This window comes from Arachis stenosperma, chromosome 5 (assembly GCF_014773155.1).
Source record: "Arachis stenosperma cultivar V10309 chromosome 5, arast.V10309.gnm1.PFL2, whole genome shotgun sequence".
NCBI classification, from domain to species: Eukaryota; Viridiplantae; Streptophyta; class Magnoliopsida; order Fabales; family Fabaceae; genus Arachis; species Arachis stenosperma.
In genome coordinates this window covers 111,248,991-111,256,789 of record NC_080381.1, presented here as the reverse complement: position 1 = coordinate 111,256,789, position 7,799 = coordinate 111,248,991, and the positions used below count along the sequence as shown (strand labels likewise).

Genomic DNA, 7,799 nt, shown 5'->3' with positions numbered 1-7,799 from the left:
CGTTCGTCACGGGAGTTGTGACCTTTGAGGGAGGATTCTAACTTTAAGAGTTTTCTTTCTAACTCTTTTCGTCGTTCCATCTCCTCTTTTAGGTTCTTTTCAGTTTCCTTTTGTCGCTCCCGTTCTTGTTCTAACTGTTTCAGGCGACTGTGGACTAATCCCATGAGTTCAGTTACATGGGATAGTCCCTCTTTTTCTGATTCGCGCCCTTCTGAAGAATTTACCTTCGGGTTTTTTACTCCGGAGGTACCTTCCCTGTGTTGATCATTAATTTCCTGGTGGAGGGTGAAGTCCGCATCGTTATTGCCTGTGTCCAGATTCTCTTGCTCAGAATCTGTCTCCACATGACCTTCTTCGTGGGATCTGTCCGCCATCAGTGGTTGATCTCTCGGGTCTCCGGCAACGGCGCCAATGTTACGGTGGGTAACCGGAGATTGATGGGCTGGATGGAGTTGGTTGGCCCAAATGTGTGAAGGAGGAGGATTCCGAATGGATCTGCAACTCGAGAGGCTCCGTTCGACTTGTTTGTGCGAGGAGGTGGGGGTGGTACCTGCAAAGACACTCCGATGCCTAAGTTAGCAAGAGTGTGAGCAGGTCTAGAGAGTATTGGACTTAGAGATACCTGAGGGGTGTCAGTGTATTTATAGTGGTGAACCAATAACCACCGTTGGAGTAGTGCCATATTTTTAGGGTGTTAACCGTCCCATTATCTTAGGGAGGTTAAGATATGGCTCGCGAAAGTGGTTAGAGAGATTCTAGGGGCAGTTACTCATTTGAATGAGTGTTTATCCGCCAGCTAATCTCGTGCCCGACTTCTTTAGAACAGGTCGTGGTGAGTACCGACTTCATAGGATGAAGATTGATACTGGTGAGGCCCAACCCTTTGGATTAGGTCTTTTGCTTGATCCTGGGCCTTTATTATTGGGTCAGGGTATGAACAACAATCATAATTAATTAAAAAAATCGAGAAAAATTATAAAAAATCAAATAAAAGATAAAAAATAGAGTAAACAATTATTTTGAAACTAAAAATTTGTTAATTGTGCTAGAAATTCTAAAAAATTGTATCTTATTTATAATCAATTTTGTTACTCACTTTAACCTTATTATTCATTTATTGTATCTAAAAAGTATATAATATCACACTTTATTTTCAAAAAGATGAAATTCTTCAAATACACGGATAATATATAATTTAAGAATAATAAAATAAAAAAATCTAGAATTTTATAATAGTATTTGAAATTTTTAATGACGATAATACAAAGTGTTTAAATCGACCAAATGAATTCAATAGTTATTCTTTGCACATCTTATTTAAATTTGAATCTTAAAATTTACTTTTATCCTTTTTTTCTAATATAAATTATTTTTGACAAAAAATAGAGAAAAATTTTATTAGACCAAAAAAATATCCGATCAAAAAATTATTATAAGGAGATTTATAATTAGAGAAGAAAAGAATAAAAGTATTAATAATAATTAATAAAAAGAAATGAAGCTTGTATTAAAGAATGTTAGAAAAGAAATAATAAAATTCATATTAATAATAATAATGCTGAGGAATAATGTTGCTGCTTTAGACTTCTAACCTTCGTCTTTGGCCATCTTTTTTTCTGTTCTTTACTTTTTTCTAAATTATCAAGTCATAAAAAAATAAAGAACAATTCAAGAAACAAAAACAGCAAGATCAAAAACAGTAAGATCAATAGTAACTATACAAATCAAAATATATAGGAGAAAATAAACTATTATATAATATAATTAACTTGAGTATATTTTATCATTAAATAAACAAAGTTAATGCACAAAAAAATTACATGTAAAGAGAAAAAAAATAAAAAAAGAGTTAAAATATCCAAAGTGATAAAAGGATTATTTTATAGAAGACTATAAAATAATGAACTTCTAACTAAATTAAACTGTACTTATTATTATTAGAAAGGGTAAGAGAGAGCAGTAGATAAAAGGTTTGGGTGTATTCAAGTTGTATAAAATGATACAATATAGAAGAGTATTTATAGGTGCTAAGAGAATCGAAATAATAAAAATGTAATATCCTATAATAAATATTTAGATATGTTAAATAACGCTAATTGATCTAATTGATCCTAATTATACTCTAACAATTATATTCAATTAATTGATATACATAATATTAAATTGTGTGATACTTAAATATCTCAATTAGTTGATATAATTAATCAACCGTAATGAATTGTATTTAATGAGTTAAAAGAAATAAATCAGGAAACATTCTAAGAAACATGCCACGTCAACTTTATCATTAAGTACAAAAATTCAATTTTTATTTAATAGAATAAATAGAATAGATAGATATCTCATTATTCATTATTTTAACTTATCTATTATATATTTTTTTATATTTACCACTCAATATATTAAAATACAATTTATATATCTAAATAAGGGGTCTGTCTATAATAAGCTCAGCTCTTTTGAGCTTTTCTGGTGTGCACAAATAATAATTATAAATATGCCTCATACGGGGGTTTAATAGTAATTATCTTTTTTTTACATTTACCACAAATTCCTTTCGTTTTTGCTTCTCTTCGTACGCACTCCATTCAACCCTAAGTCCACATTTTTCTCCATCCTCTGCCACCGTGACTGCGTTCTTCTTCACCGCCGCCGCCTGAAGCTCTGCTCTGTTCAACTCGAGCTATAATTCAGGTTTCCTCTCTCAACATCGTGCTTCATTTCTAACTTGATTTTCCGATGTTATGAAAAGAAAAATCATATTTTTACTTGTCAATGTAGAATTAATAGTGTGATTTGTATGTGTTTGGAAGTTGATTTAGGGTTTGATCAATGACTTCCTGGATTTGTCAATTGCATAGAATTTTTCAATTAAGAACTTAAAGCAATTAAAAAAAATGGTGGAAAGAAGCTGTGATATTTTTCTGTATTCAATAGATTATTTTTCTTGTTTATCTTGAAAATTGAAATTAAGTTATTTTCTCTGTTAATATGTGCTGCAATTTGTAGTTTCTCAAGAGTATTTCTGTTATAGTAACTTGATCTTAACATGGATTTGTGCTTTGTTAAATGTCATAATAGATATTGCTTTCTCAAATTTTGCAGGTACAATTTGAAGCTTAGTTTAGTTAGAGATATGGCTTGATGGCACAGTTTCAAATAAAATCTAATGCATTGATTACTTTGCAAGAGCTAAACCATTCGTCGCCATTTTTCAAGCATGGAGCGTCGCTCAAAGTTACTGGAAAGTGAGTGGTGTGATTCAAGTTGTAGTTCTTGTGAGAATTTTCACCATAGTAATGACAGGACATATTTCAAATGATGTTGAAATTCCATGCCATTTGTGTTTTGCCATAGTTTCATTGATCTTGGCTCTCTTGTTCCTAAAACTATATTGCCTTGGTTATTTTTGAAGCATCAAATTTGAGGATGTCAGTAATGTAGCATTATTTTTGGATTAATAAAAATTGATGTATGATTAGTATTTTGTATATATTTTAAAATCTTGCCACCGGCAATAATGGTAGAAAATGATCGTTCGTTAACATATTTTAAGCTTTCTACAGGTTGCAGGAATACACATTAGAGACAGCCATAGCAACCATCGTTAATTGGATGATCTCAATCTTTATCATAAGTCTTTGCTGCTTCTAAGACAGTTTCAGGCCAACCATCTCAACAATCCAGCAAGTTAACTTTTGTAGGATAATTTGCTCGCACAAACTGTTATAATACACTAATTTAAATGTAATTTTTTCCTCTCTCTATAATTAAAAAAGATGTAATGTTTCTCCTTGAAATATAAGAGCATTTCTATGTGATTTTAAGAGAATGCCATGTCCATGAACATTATATATTCTGCAGTGCTCATCCTGTGAATTGAAATTTTCACAGAGTTCATCACTTTTAGTTACTCAATAGCACTTGCTGGTTGCTGCACATCAGATCAAAGGGTGTCTTACCTTTTAAATAGAAAAAAAATTGAAAAAATCTAGTTATCAACAGAGTTAATAATTTTTTTTAAATATCAATTGGAAATAATTATGACCAATCTCAATCTTTATTTAAATATTCCATTTCTATTCCAATACTAAAATTCCTATTTTCATGGCTTGATCTTGTTGGAAAGTTTCATTAACGGTCACTTTTGGAAACTCTTACTTTTACCAAATGCTGTAGCATATATACATTATTCTCTTTTGAAGACATAGCAAAGAGTCTCGTACAGACCTCTTGAACTTTTGCAAAACCACCAATTGCATAAAATAGACACACGCCCAAATTGTTGTTATTTGTTGATGGTCACTAGTATCAATTTCAGACTGGAATCATGTCATTTGATGAATTGTCACAACGTTTTGAAAATATTATGCAACTAAATAAGTGAACAGGAATAATATTTGGTGAAGATTGATCCTCTTGAACTTTTCTATTCATAACTTGATAAAACAATTTGTATCACTCCACTTGTTTTCATAGAAAAATTGAAGTCCACCAACATGGTCTTGTAGGAGAACAGTGAGGAAGCTAGAATCCCAATGAGTGTTCAATATTTAAGATTGCTTAATGCCCTGCATCCAGATACCAAACAACAATGTGAAGAAACTTTCATCTACTAAGACAGATCATGAATAAGACTATATAGTTCATAACTAAGTCTGAAAGTTTTCTTTAATATTATCAAATTGCCTCAATTGTTACTCTGTGTTTGTAATTAGTATACCTTTTGCAGTGCAATGCTCTGACTGAATTCCTCAAACTTGTCCTTCAGTTCCTCAATTTTGTACTGCAATTCCCTTTCCTTCTCCAGAAAAGAGGAAGTTGACGCTTCCAATGTAGTTTCCTTTAACTAGGAGCTTATCAAGAGCCATGGCTAAAACTAACTTCAATTCCAAAAGTAATCTACTTTCCTCCTTTGGAAACAATAATTATTGCCGACAAGCCATTAGTAGAGAAAAGCAAACGAAGAAACTTTGAATGATGAGAAAAGAGAAAATTAAAAGAAAAAAGTTTACAACTTCAATTGAGTTAAAAAGGGACACTGTATAAGATGGGTGCACAAGCCAAACCCTAAACCCCAATCCAAAAAGCGAAGTGGAGTGCAGTGCATCAGAACAAATTGAGAATCCTTTTGATAATTACGTCAAGATAGTAGAAGAGCAGGGAGAATCATGGCGCCGAGGAGGATCTCGGAAGAAATAACGATGCTTATACAACCATAGAGATCCTTGTAAGAGACAACTTTGAAAGGCAATCCATACTGAATTTGGTTAATGTGAACAGATTTAAGGGAGTCATCATGGTAGCCGATGATGCCCTCATCAACAGTGAGCAGGAAGAGATGGAGGCTATAGTCATTATGTATCCACAAAGAAAGAGGAAGAAGGTTCTTGGGTGAGGAAGAGGATAGAGGAAGAAGGGGAGGGTCATCCCGTAGAGGAAGAAGGTAGCAAGCAGCTGAAATAAGGGGATTGGTTCTCAAAAATTTATACGGGGCCAATTTTAAAATATCAAAAAATTTGGTATCTTTTAGAATAATTTTTAATAAATTATTAATAAATTAAATATGAACCATTAGATTATTCTAATGGTTCAAATTTTATGGTGTATCAGATAAACTCAAAAGACTTGAGCTGATTTTAGACAGACCCCTAAATAAGAATTACATAGATATTTAATTGAAAGAGCATTTAATTTTTTAAAATATAATAACAGTTTTAATTTCTTTGATTTTTCTTTTTACATTTTTTGTGTGTTTTTTTAAATAAAAGACAAGCCTATAACAAAAATAGAAAGAGATTGTAGTATTTATTGAAGAGAGACAAAACAAATATAATTAAAATTCATACATTTAAAATGTGTTTGAACTTCGAAAAATAAAATGAGACATGAGAACCCACAGACACTTGGCTTCAATGAATCTGTTTACACCATTCAACTCAGTGTTTTTTAGCTTTCTGTTTTCTTCTCATCTATTTCATATGAATTTATCAGTGCTAAACATGCATCACATAAAATATTTTTTAATTCCATCCTAATCCATATATTATCTTTGCTAAACAAAATATAAAAGGAAAAAAAGACAGTAAATAAATTAAAGTTATTATTATTTAAAGAGACAATAAATATATTAGTATTTTTGTATTTTAAATTAATTAAGATCTAAATGAAAGATAACATTAATTTAAAAAAATTAAATTAAAATTAACTCAAACAATGATATTTAAATTATAAAAAAATTGATTTTTATATTTTATAAAATATCATACTGGCGGTAATTGTAAATATGACGCTACTTATAATTAAATAAAGTAACACAGATAAAACAAATTAAAAAATAAAAAATAACTTAATCTTATATAAAATTTATCTATAAAATTCTGTACCGAAAAATGAAATTAATTTTAGTATATTAATAATATAAAATATTTTATATAATCATTCAATTCAATTAGATTTATCTATTTAGGTCATTATTAAAAAATAAATTTAAGATACCAACATACAATTACTTTAAATTAAGCAACAATTATCAATATTATATAAGGGACATACTATTCCACTAAGAATGATTGCCATAAGAAATAATTTTCTAATTTTCTATACTAATATTAGAAAGTTTATAATAATATATAATATAATTATCATTATCAATACTATATGATATCAAAACAAAAAAATCACCGTACTAATATAATATTATCAATATTATATAAATCATCTTTGTATTTATTTTTCTATGCGTATATAATATTTAAGTAACACATTAAGACATATATAATATTTTGTTAATACATATATAATATAAAGTGATTTACAAATTATTATTAATTCGTATATAATATATAATTAATTTAATAAATTCAATTAGAATAAACAATAAATTATTATTTTATTTCAGATTTTATAATGAATAAATTAATTAACTAATATAAACAAATTTAATTAATGTAGTAAAATTAATTAAGTAATATATATTATAATAAATTATATTAATATTTAAATATCTAATCAAATCAATTAGCTGATATAATTAAGTTATGGTAATAAATTGTATTGAATGAGTTAAAATAATTAAATTGTAAAACACTTTCCGGAGCATGCCACGTCAACTCCATCATTAAGTGCAGACATCCGATTTTTATATAATAGAATAGATAATTTTTTTCAAAATTAATAAATTCCCTTCCTAAATTCTATCATCTATCTCTCTCCATTTTTCTATTTCTCTTTGTTATTTTTACTCTATATATAATTTATATTTTATATTAATAATTTGACAAATCAAAATATGTCATCCGATATTTTTTTACAATTAAAATATTTTTTTTCTTCCAAAATTAACAAACTCTCACTCTCACTCTCATTCTTCATCTTTATCTTTTTCTCTCATTCTTTACTTTTTTTTTCTATCTTTCTCTTCTACAGAAAATAAAATTAGCAAAATAATATAATTAAAATAACAAATATTATTATTATTTTTATTATATACATAGTTTTTTATTTTTTATTTAGTTTTAAATTTTCACCGCTTATCGTTCTAATCTATATTTTTATTTCTCTTCTTCAAATATTTATTATATATAATTTGGAGAAAATACTAATGTTATAATTAAAAGTTAGAATCAAGATTTAATTGTTTAAAAAAAATTAATTTTAAGTTAATTTTATAACTATTAGTATAATTTTTTATGCTAATATTATATTTTTATATACATAGAGAGAAAAAATAATATTTTTAAATAGCAAGTATAAAAATTAATTTTTTTTATTTGTGCAATAGATTTAAAGTTAATACC

At 28.2% G+C, this 7,799-nt stretch overlaps 1 long non-coding RNA gene across 1 annotated transcript; it reads left to right on the top strand.

The window, feature by feature from the left end:
- The first annotated feature begins 2,574 nt into the window (after window positions 1-2,574).
- Window positions 2,575-3,953, top strand: LOC130979817 (uncharacterized). Its single transcript, XR_009086743.1, has 3 exons — window positions 2,575-2,694; window positions 3,106-3,248; window positions 3,567-3,953. It is a non-coding gene; the product is annotated as an uncharacterized LOC130979817 (long non-coding RNA).
- Window positions 3,954-7,799: the final 3,846 nt, after the last annotated feature.